A 12,709-nucleotide genomic window follows, 5' to 3' on the forward strand; every position below is an offset into this window, starting at 1 on the left:
TGCGTTCCCATGTGCGCAGCGCTTCTACCGAGCTTTGGCGTATCATAGAGGAGGGATATTCTCCACGAGACCCAATGAACTTGACAAGAAGGGAAGTGGTAGATGACCAACTCAACGCCACCGCCATCAACCTGATTCACATGGCCGTCACGCCCAAGGATCGCGCTCATATTCGCTCGCTCAAGACCGCCAAGGAAGCTTGGGATAAACTTGACAAGCTCTTCCTAAAAAATGCAAGCATCCAAAGCTCTCGTTTCGATGAAGTGAACAATATGGCCGACAACTTCGTTATGAATGAAGGAGAGTCCCCCGAAGAAATGTACCGGCGCCTCATCGCTCTTGCCGTACAAATGCAAGATCTTGGGGCAACGTTTGTGGATGACCATTGGATCAAGCGCAAGTTCTACAACGCTCTCCTCCCTTATGAGGAAGTGAAGTTGACGGCCATCCGCCAAAATGCCTCCTTCCGTGCTATGACATCCGATGAGGTCCTTAGTGAAGTCATCGCCTTGGACATATCTAAGAAGAATGTGGAAGATCTTGTTGCTCGTGCTCTCAACACCCGCAAGCCTAACTTTGCATTGAAGATTAAGGAGCATGGAGCTAGTGAGAGCGATGAGGATCCCATTGAGTGGGGTCCGGATGATCTCAAGGTCAACTATCATGAACACATGGCTCTCGCCGCCAAGAGTTTTTGGAGTGGAAACAAAACACGAAGCTCAAGGCCAAGAAGATACTCATCTCATGACTCTACTAAACTCTCCTTCAAGAGCCCAAGAGAAGAACAAAAGGGAAGTTCTTGCTACAATTGCGGTAACAAGAGTCACTTTGTCGCGGATTGTATCTATGAGAAAAGGGAAGAAAATGGTGGAAAACTTATTCGTAAGAGCAAGCTTAGATCTCTCTCCAAAGGCTCCTCCAAGTTCTCCTCTAACTACGACGACACCAAGATCTTCTCCACCAAGAAGCCTAGAGCCTTCATTATACGTGAGGAGTATTCCTCCGATGAAGGTGATGAGCGTGAAGACAAAGGGAAAGAGGGAGAAGTGGCCGCCATTGCCATCTCCACTCTCTCTCCCTTAGACTCCCAAAATGAGAACCTCATCACCAACTCTTCTCGTTGTTTAGTGGCAAAGGTTTTGTTGGAGTTAGGAGATCAAGACTATATGATGGAAAAGGAGAGGCTTGAGAAGAAGGAGGAATTAGAGCTTATCTCTCTCACTCAAGCTTATGAGGAAGAAGTGTGCATGCGTATGTCTCTTGAAGCTAGTGCTCTTGTTCTTGAGGACTCCACCAATTCTCTCATCTCCCAACTTATCAAGGACCGAGATTATGCTCTTGGTTGGGTGGATGATCTCAAGGCTAAGAAGCTTTATCTTGAAGAAAGCCATGAGTGGTCACTTAAGGATGTTGCAACCTTTAGGAAAGAAGATGAAGGTCCCAATCCGTGTTGTGACAAGCTCCTTGACGAAGTTTGCTTCTTGAGAAGACACAATGCCAAATTCTTGAAAGTCATTTCAACTCAAGAGGAGGCCTTGGAAGAATACTATCATTTGAGCAAAGAGAAGGTGCAATGTTGTGATCATGAAGAAGAGATTGCCACTTTAAAGAGACACAAGGCCAAGCTAGTTGAAGTGAATGATAGACAAAATGAGTCCTTGATGGAGTACTTTCGCTTGAGTAAAGGAAAGGAAACTTGTTGTGACCATGAGGACGAAATTGCAACTCTAAAGAGGAGAAATGACAAGCTTATGGTGATCAAGACCATGTATGAGGAAGCCTTGATGGAATATAAACGGGCTAGCAAGGACTATATTTGTCGCAATCATGAAGACGATATTGCCACCTTGGAAAGACAAAAGAGCTCACTCTTGACAATGAATTCCCTTCAAGAAGAAGCTTTGTTGGAACATTTCCGGGTGAACAAGGAGAAAAAGGCTCAAGAATCCGACAACACTCATTCCCATCCGGATCATGTTCGTGAAGTCAACCGTTTGAAGTACAAAATTGAAAGACTCCAAATTCAAGCGCAATACTTGGAAGGAGTCATTGAGAATAGAGATAAGGCCAATGACATCTCTTGCAATGAAGAAGGAGCGGCTATAAAGCCAAAAGGGAAGAGAAGAAGGAGGATCACGATAAAGAGGAGCATCAAGATAGGGCCCCTTGAAAAATGGGTTCCTATTTCCAAGTCTTGATCCATGAAGGACCTTGCTCTCGGTGGTGCTTATGGTGTGGTTGTTTTGAAGCCACAAGTCTTATGACCGAGAGCAAGGAATTCGTTGTCGTCATCAAGCTACTTATCTCTACCATTCTCATGACGACAATACAAGCAAGCTTAAAGGTATCGGAGCCTTGACAAGGTGGTGATCATGTCCTACCTTGTCAAGACTCCTATGTATGGTTCTCTTTGTTCATTGCTTTACACTCTTGGGTCTTTGCACCTACTATAATGAACATGTGGTGGTTCTCTTGTGGAGCTAGTCTCTTCAAGAGACCACGGTCTAGGACTAATGGAATTTGCTTCCTTGTGTAGAGATCGTGTTTTGTAGGAATTGCGTTGAAGAAAATGAACCATGGAGGTTGTAAAACAAGTTCAATGCAAGTTCTATAACATGATCCTTACAAGAAGGAGCAACAATGGATTGGAGTTCAAGCTCAATTTTTTTTTTGGATATCTTCATTGGCAAAGAAGGAATCCATCTTTTACTCCTAGCCACATTCTTACCCCAACTTCATGGGGTTGCCGGAAGTGAGAGACAAACCTTAGTTGGAGACACTCAAACATGATGATGGAGTTTGAGGCTATTGTGTGGTTGTGTTTTTGTGTGATGAGACTCATTCGATGAATATGGAAGCTCTTTGGAGGAAGCGAAGTGCTTCTTGTGAGAAAGGAGATGCAATTCCCCAGGTTACCATAGGAAGGATGGGTGTTGGCACTCGCCGATCTCAAAAGCTACCTTCTATGAGTACCGGGAAGGACGAAGTTCCACCCATGTGGAGCCATCTACACCACAAGGCCAAGACTCTTCCATTGGACAACCAAGTGCTAGATCACCTCTTCCACAACCTAAAGTTCGGCATCAACAACAATGAGGGTCAAGGCGAGGACCTAAACCATGATGAAGATCAAGGGACCTCACAAGAATCTATCCTTTGGTCCATTCTCGCCGGGGTGCTAATGCGTCAAGAATCTTTCATAATTTAAGCAAAGTACAAGACATACTCAAGGGCAAGATATGAGGGGGTCCAACGGTATAGCAACCCCAAGTCTCAATTCTTCCCAAATTAGTCCGACAAGACAATGGTATCACTCTCTACCGATAGTCGTCAAGGTTTGCTTCTCTACCTTTGTGCTTCTCATCCGGACATTGTGTCAAAAGTGGGTACTTATACCACTCTTGTGCCATATGTCTAGATGTAAAGCACGCATGAACGTAGGGGGAGTGCGGTTTAAATTTATTGAGCTATCCCCCCCCCCATAATGCATAAAGAAACCCAAAGCATATGCTATTTGTCAATTAAGTGACTATGAGCTTCATGTTGAGTTGTAGTCGTGAGTCCTAGGTCTCTACGCGACCTCACACTACCAAACTCTTACACGGTGGCTTCGGCCACCAACCTCCTCCTTGAGGAGTTTTTTTTTGTTTTGTTTTGTTTTTGTTTTGTTTTGTTTTGTTTTGTTTTGTTTTGTTTTTCGTTTCTTCTTTTCTCTTTGTTTCTTCATGGGAGATTCACCCAAGCTTGGCTTTTCTTGCCTTGATTCTTGCAAGCTTGGTAGGGTAGTACCTTAACAGTTCCATCATCTAATCCTAAGCCATCATCTATCTCTCGAGCCAACTCAGTCTAAAAGCACAAGTCTACACCAAAATCCGAGTGTCTTTGAGTTTGGAGGCCGGTACTACCGCTTCCCAGGCCGGTACTACCGCTTTGGGGCAGTTATCTGACGAAACTGAACATTATCCCCAGAACGGTACTACCGCCCTAGGTACCGGGTAAGTACCGGTAAACGGTACTACCGCTTTTACGAGCGGTACTACCGCTTGCGTTTTTTGACTAGAGGTACCGGGCAGGTCGTTTTTCCCCAAATCATCACAAACCCCTGCCCACCTCGAGCCAAAGGAGCCCCCAACCTCAAGACCTCGAGGAGACCGGCCCCGATCTCCTCCTCCAGCCGCCGCCGGCCAAATCTCCTCCGTGGAGAAGCTTCCCCACCTTCTTCTCCGCCATGTCCTCCGGTATGAACCCTAATCTCTCTCTCTAGGGTGTGGTGAACTCCCTAGATGCATAGGCTAGGGTTTGATGGAGATTTATGGTGGAGAAGCTCTCTTGGAAGCTCTACATGTGTGGGGATACTAGCTAGCAACAATGTGTGACACTAGGATCTACTTTGCCATGTCCTCAATCTCGATCTAGATGTGCTGAGCTTGAGCGGTAGTACCGCTCGTTCATGAGTGGTACTACCGGTTCGAAATTGCGGTACTACCGCTTCGACTAGGTTCACCAATGTTGCTTGTTAGTGTCCTCTTTGATCCTTAAATTCGTGACTTGTGCACTTATCCCCTATTCCCTCCCAAACCTTTGTTGTTCACAGGAGCACCTAGGATCCGTGGTGGCGGTAAGGTTAAGCCACCCTCTCGTCATCATCGAGATGAAGACGAGGAAGAGGAGATTGTACCGGCAAGAACCACCAAGCGACATAGGGAAACAGCAGCGGGCGCAAGGGGCCCTCAAAGATCAATGATTGACATCAAGAAAGGCCAATTCATGGAAGTTCGAGGGGCCAATCCTTATTTGCTACCAAGAAATGCTCGTCAATGCCCCAATCACTAGTTTCATCATGTCAACCAAGAGAGGATCTACAATGAGATCTATGGGGCCAAGGAGTTCAAATGTTTCCCCCAATACTCCATCAGCATGGACAAGCTCAACTCCAACCTCGAGTACTTTGGAGAAGCGGTGGAAATATGTGAAGAACAAGGTCTTACGCCTCTGATGACCTTCTCTCACAACTTCTCCAAGGAGGTGATTTGCCAATTCTACGCCACGGCTGTGTTCCTTGAGGATGAAGGAGACTTCCGCTCCTTGAAGTGGATGACAAGGGAGCATGTGATGGAGGCCACCTGGGAGGAGTTTGCTAGAGGCATTGGATATGAGCTTCATGACTATGACACCAACGTCTTCAAGATCCACCTACAACCCAAGCCAATAGCCAAAGAGAAGATGGCCGATCTCTACATTCGAGGGAGGATGTTGTGTGGAAGCACCAAAGGCCTCCTTCCCGTCTATGACATCATGAATCGCATCTACCGCAGCACCATCAACCCCAAGCACACCAACCATGATGAAGTGCATGGGTTCCTTGTGAACCTTCTTGTGCGTACTCATGAGATGAGGGGCCGCGGCAAGCAACTGGACGTCATGGACTACATTTGGCATGAGATGCGTGATTGTGCATTTCTTCGCAAGCTTCCTCAATATGCTCCCTACATCATGAGGCTCATTTGTCTCAAGTGGGAGCGAGCGGGCCGTGGAGATCTTCTTGAGCAATGCCGGCCCAACATCACTATCCATAAGGAGAAGAGTCCTCTTGTCAAGAATCATGATCTTCCAAGGTTCGGCAAGGGAGCTCCCAAGGACAAGGACGAAGACGAAGCCGATAGTGATGATTCCGACTATGTGCCCAACTCCGTCAAGACCAAGGGCCTCTTCGCCAAGCTCACCGCTCGCCTCAAGAAGTCCTTTTGCTTCAAGAGGGACCTTGAAGATAGGATGTATCAAGCTCACCATGACAACAAGAAGATCCGCCAACGCCAAAAGGCAATGATGAGGCATATGCAGCTCCCTGTCTCCGAGGGCTCCGAGGACAACATCACACCTCCCGGTGAGTGGAAGTCCAAGCTTACTTGGTCGAGTTCCGAGGACTCCATCCCCGAGCACATTGTTCGTCCCTCTCCACCACCTCACGACAAGGGTCTTGCTCAAGATGGAGACGACGATGATGAAGACGATGATGAGGAGGAAGATGTTGAGGATGAAGGCAATGAGGATGAAGATGACGATGACGAGGAAGATGATGATGACGAGTGATCCCCTTGGGGCGTTAGTATGCTCCTTCTCCCTTTTTGGTGTCTCGATGCCAAAGGAGGAGAAGTTGATCTATTAGGACGAGAATTTGCATGGAGATGCCAAGGGCTTGGTGCTTCTTTTTGGTTCTTTCGGCCTTGGCATCAAAATCTTCCCCTAGTTATTTGGAACTTTATTCGTATGTGTGCTTGCTACTCTATTTGTGGATCTCCCGATCCCCCGGTTTGTATTAAGACTTAATCGTTCGTAGCTTAATGGTCTTCACTATTTATTCTTTGATTGGCTACATCAATCCTATGGAGGCTCTCATTATTATGAGTTTGGGTTTTCTCAAGGAAAGGTATGAAAAGTTTCACCCAAACTCTCCTATATGCACTTATACTTGCCTCCATAGTTGAAAGGACACGGATGTCGCCTAGAGGGGGGGGGTGAATAGGCGGTTTAAAACTTTTACGAGATGGGCTTAACAAATGCGGAATAAAACTAGCATTTACTTTGTCAAGCCCAAAGCCTATATACTATGGTTCACCTATGTGCACCAACAACTTATTCTAAGCAAAGGTTCACCTATGTGCACCAACAACTTAAGCTAAGCAAGTATGTGATAGCAAGATATATATAACTTCAAGCACGATGGCTATCACAAGGTAAAGTGCATAAGTAAAGAGCTCGGGTATAGAGATAACCGAGGCACGCGGGAGACGATGATTTATCCCGGAGTTCACACTCTTGCGAGTGCTAATCTCCGGTGGAGAGGTGCGGTTGCTTAGTGCTCCCGAACGCCACAAGAGGCTCACCTTGAGGTGTGGTTGCTCGATGCACACCAACGCCACAAAGGCCTCACCCCAAGATGCGGTACTCACACCACACACCGAACGCCACGAAGGCGCCTCACCTAAATCTCCGGTGACCCTCGCCACAAAGGCCTAGGTCACGGTTCCACTAAGGGATTTCCTTCGAGGCGGAAACCGGGCCTTACACAAAGATTGGGGCACACATCCACAACTTAATTGGAGGCTCCCAACAAACCGCCACAAAGGCCTAGAATCCGTCTAGGGTTCCAAGAACCCAAGAGTAACAACCTTCTTGTTTTCACTACCACGAATCACCGTGGAGAACTCAAACCGATGCACCAAATGCAATGGCAAGAACACCACAAAGATGCTCAAGTCCTTCTCTCTCAAATTCCAACAAAGCTACAAAAGCTATTGGGGGAATAAGAGAGGAAGAACAAAGGAATTCACAAAGAACACCAAGATCAAGATCTAGAGAGTTCCACTCACAAAGAGATGGATTTGATTGGTAGAAAAGTAGATCTAGATCTCCTCTCTCTTTTCCCTCAAATGGGGGCAAGAATCATGGAGGGATTGAGAGATAGTGCAAGCTTCTCTAGTTCAACAACGGAGGAGAGAGAGAATGAGAGAAGCCCAAGCCCAAGGAGGAAGAAGGGGGTATTTATACCCCCCAAGAAAATCGAGCCGTTGGGCAAAACCAGGGCCGGATATTCCAGCCCAAGTTGGGGCCGGATAATCCGCCCCCCCCCCGGATAATCCGGCCTCAGGGACAAAACCTGGTAAAAATCCGGCCAAATGTCCGGCCCCTATCCAGAGCTGCTTTTCTTTTGGTCCTTAGCCGATTTCGAGGGGACCGGATATTTTGGAAATATCCGGCCTGGAAAATCCGGCCTAGCAAACTGCAGAAACACCAAAACTAAAACGGGCATAACTTTAGCATCCGGACTCCAATTTTGATGATCTTGGGCTTGTTTTGAAGCTAGGAACAAGCTCTACAAGATCATGCAGGAAACCATCATAGTCCAACAAGGGAGGATAGAAACAAATGATGAAAGGTTTGGCCTATCTAAAAAAGACATACCGGTAAAACCTCCAATCTCGAAAATGCAACAAGTTTCCCGTGCAAAACCCATTCTTGATGAACTAGAGCTTGTCATGAGAATAATCACAAGCTCTAAATCATCACATGGATAAGATCCAAATAATAACCAAGAAAGATGATGAACCAAACTCGAAAACGCAACAAGTGATCTATGCAAAATCCGTTTTCGATGAACTAGAGCTTGTCATGAGAATAAGCACAAGCTCTAAAACATCACATGGATAAGGTCCAAATAACAACCAAGAAAGATGATACAAGGATGCAAAGGTTTGAGCTCTCTCCGAACGATACGATCGAGTTACTCACTCGAGAGCCCTCTTGATAGTACGGCAACTAAACTATAAACCGGTCTCCAACTACACTATGAGACCGGTGAGAAAGAAACCCTATTAAGAGCAAACCTTATACTTGCGCATTCCACTTGAGCTTGATGACGACGATCTTGACCTCAACAAGATGGAACGCCTTTCTTGCTTGTGCTTGCTTGACGAAGTCTTGTAGATTGCTCCCCCATAAACCACCATGGGAGAGCTTCTTCTTCGGCGCATCTTCACTTAACCATGACCACCATGTGGATTGCTCCCCCATAATCCACCATGGGAGAGCTTCTTCTTCGGCGCATCTTCACATATCCATGATCATCATATGGATGGCAAGACTCAAGCAAAAGATCTCTTCAAGATGGCTCATTTTGAACTTGCACTTCATTTCTCCATGGCAAGCTTCAAGCTTATGAACTCTTCGAGTTGGCTCATCTTGAACTTGCACTTCATTTCTTCATTCTTCATCATGTTGATGTCTTGAAGTAACTTGAGGGCTCACTTCATCTTCATCTTCAAGACATACTTGACACTTGATATCCTTCATCGATTTCTTCTTATTGCAACCTAATACAAACATGTTGATGTCTTGAAGTAACTTGAGGGCTCACTTCATCTTCATCTTCAAGACATACTTGACACTTGATATCCTTCATCAAATTCTTCTTATTGCAACCTTGAAGCCAACATATGGTTCAAGAATTGCCTATGGACAACTCCTACAAATATAACTCAATGCAAACATTAGTCCATAGGGATTGTCATTAATTACCAAAACCACACATGGGGGCTCCATGCACTTTCAATAGTGTGCTTGTGCTATATGATCTTGTCATATGTTCTTCTTAGCACTTATGCTTGGTTTGTAGAATCTAGGGGGAGCTTCATCTACTCTTGCAAACCAAATACCTTATCATAATATCCTATGAATTATTGCAAATTCGTGTGTTGTCATCAAACACCAAAAAGGGGGAGATTGTAAGAGCAAGATCTATAACCCTTGTTTTGTGTGTTTGATAACAACACTCGAACAATTCTAACCGTGCACAAAGATTGTCTTTGATGGATTTGTAGGTGTACGGTGCCCTCGCTGAACACACTATGATCGGAAGACTGAAGCGTAGATCTTAGGTTTTCTGGTTTTGTGTGTGTGTCGTGAGGTAACATGGTAGGAGAGGAAAAGAGGAGAAAGCTGTTTTAGCCATAGCGGTACTACCAGTACCAGGAGAGGTAGTACCGCTACCCCTACTAGTACCGCTCTGAGATACCGCTCTGAGGATTGCACACAAGATTGTCCCACAGAACAAGTTACGGTACCTTTACGGTACCTTGAGCGGTAGTACCGCTTGCAAGCGGTAGTACCGCCCATGGTACCGCTCAAGTACCGTAACATGTTACTGCAGTACCGCTTTGGTACCATTCCGGTACCGCTTTGGATCCAGTAAGGTCTGGACCCTATTGCGGTACCTCAAGCGGTACCGCGAGCGGTAGTACCGCTATGTGTCCACGTGGACAAGTTCTGTGGGGATTCGAACTCAAAGCGGTAGTACCGCTTCCTGGAAGCGGTAGTACCGCTTAGGCAAAAACAACACATAACGGTTGGATTTGGAGGGACCTATAAAAAGGCCCCTTCTTCCCTAGCTCTTTTTTAGCTCTTCTCTCTCTCTCCTCCATTGTTGCTGAGCTCAAACTGAGGGGATCTCCCTCCCTACCCAATCAATCTTGCTCATACTTTGAGGAGTGGTGGAGGAGACCCCGATCTATCGTTCTACCGAGAGAAATTTCACCAATTCGTGGTAGTCCTTAGTGGATCTTGGTGGTAGAGTTCCTATGGTGGAATCTTGGAAGAAGTGCATCCATGGAGGCTAGCTTGGTGTTGTACTAGCCCCATGGGTTGTTGGGAGCCTCCTTGTGGTGTTGAGCTCGCCCCAACCTTTTGAAGGAATCACCGCCTCGACCGGTGCCTTAGTGGAGAAGGGGGAGCACCTTCGTGGAGCTCTCTCGAGGAAGAAGGTGAGGCCTTCCTTCGTGGTGTGGCCGTCTAGTCTCTTGTGTGAGACTAGCACCTCCTCAACGCAGACATACTTCCTATTGTGGAAGGAACTGCGGGAAACAAACCTCGCCTCGTCTCTGCACCCTCCGGTTGTCCCGCTCCTTACTCTTACTATCTTGTGTGATTCCTTTGCTTGTTGTACTTGTCTAGGATCATTGTAGGAACACCACCATCGCTAAAGCTATCACCTTTACCTTCCGTTGCACTAAAAATTGAAAAAGACTAAAACTTGACGTAGCGTCTATTCACCCCCCCTCTTGATCGCTACGATCCATTCATTGTGGCCACCAAGGGACTCGGCTAGGACACACAACTGTATCAATGTTTGATCGCCCTCGTCACTTCGGCCTAAATTAGCGAGGTTGCGCTGAAGAGGTTCTCTCCTAGCCCCACCACAAGTAGCGAGGACCGGGGCGACTCTGATGGCGGCTAGGACAACCTGAGCGTGCCGACCACCACGGAGCAGCGCACCCTCCTCAAGTCCTTCTATAGCGCGCGACAATGAACCCTCAAAGCCTCGAACGAGTCCATTGTCTCTAACATCGTTGAGCTATCCCACCAGATGGCGACCTTGGAGGAGCGCGGCGGCTAGTTCATGGCAGCAGAGTGCCACGCCTGGGCAGAGCTGGACTCCTATCGGACGGCCGAATAGATCATCGAACAGGCACCGACAGAGGCCACACGCCAGCAGGCCGACCTCCACATCGTGCTGGAGGTGGAAGAGGCAGCCCACAGACATGCTCTCTTCATCACCGTGTAGGTGGCGTTGGAGTGGCGCTGCTGGCCTCGGGCCGCTGAAGTGGAGGTGTCTGTCGATGCCGAAGCAACGACAATCACAGCTGCTCACAAGGTGGCGCAACATGCGGCGGAGCAACGATAGACCATGACCTACACCCGGTCCATTAGGAGGCAGACCACCATGAGAGGATGCGTCACGCAAATGAAACCATGCGCCCGTTGCAGCCAAGGGGTGACGATGGATAAGGAAGCTATGAACTACGCTGATGCTAGACAAGGACCAATGTAGCTTAGTTTAGCCTAGTTATGTTTAGAATGTAATGGAAACATCCCAAAAAAATTTAATGAATGGAAATTGTTTCATTGACTTGCATGTCACTGGTGACCTGTTCGCGCGTTGCCTGTACCACCGCAAATGTAACACCTGTAAGGGTACATTGCCCCTAAGTGTGTTTTTAGTAATTAATGACAATCCTAATGTTTTCATTATGTTTATACCCATAGGTCTTGCTTGTATTCCATGTGTTGGATTCAAGTATGGATGCCATGAATATAATGATATACCTTTGGTATATTGGCATCAAGATCATCGATTTGAAGAGAAGAATATGATATGATCAAGAATGAGAAATGAAGAGCATGAAGAGATACAAGATATCTTGCCATGGGCATGCATCAAGGTTGAGAAGGGCAAGTTCAAGATGAGCATATCGAAGATATTATGCTTGAAGCTTGCGGTCCATTTGGTGCTAATGGACATGTGAAGTTGTGAGTCTTCACGAAGCAACAACGATCAAGTGAAGCATTCCGGCTTGAGTGGAGCTTGAAGCGTTGTTATCAAGATCAAGCAGGATGCAAAAGGCAAATGTATGGCTTAGCTAGGTTTTCCTTTTACTGGTCTCAAGGTGGTTGTCGAGAGACCGTGGCATAGGATAGATATCTGCGCTATAAAGAGGAGCTTTCGGTTGAGTAACTTGATCGCATTGTCTTAGGGAGCTCAATCCTTTGCATCATTTGCATCCCTATTCTTGTTACTTCTTGGTATTTCTTTGTGTGAGGTTCTTGAGCTTGTTGCTAGCTTTTCAACAAGCCCAAATTCATCGAAAACGGAATCCGCATGCATCTTCTATTGTGTTTTCAAGTTTGGACGCCTTTACCGTTTCGTGACATTGGGAGGCTCCCTCTCTTAAGTCATCTAAAAATATTCTGTGAGGAGTCTCAATATTTGTGAAAGTATTATGTGAGCTCCCTCCCATGATTCTTTCGATAAAACTGCGTTTGAGGGGTTCTGGCGATTTCAGCGCTGAAACCGGTGGTGCCGGCTCTCCTGGCGGAATATCTCGACGAGCCGAAATGGTTCCGGTTTCGCCAGAACACGTTCCAGTACACTTTTCCGGCAAAACCGGTTTCGTTCAGGTGAGCCGGTCTAGTTCCGGCGAGGGAACCGGCGTGCCAGTTTCAGAACCGATCTAGCCTCGTGTGCTGGAGATTTCCGGCGGTGGTTCTGGTCAGCCGGTTTGCTCGCCGGACCATTACGGTGTGTGAACCGGCGGTGCCGGTTTTGCCGCCGGTACGGGTCGCATGAATTCCCCAAACGGCTAATTTTCCCCCTTGG

This window comes from Lolium rigidum, chromosome 2, assembly GCF_022539505.1.
Source record: "Lolium rigidum isolate FL_2022 chromosome 2, APGP_CSIRO_Lrig_0.1, whole genome shotgun sequence".
Lineage (NCBI taxonomy): Eukaryota > Viridiplantae > Streptophyta > Magnoliopsida > Poales > Poaceae > Lolium > Lolium rigidum.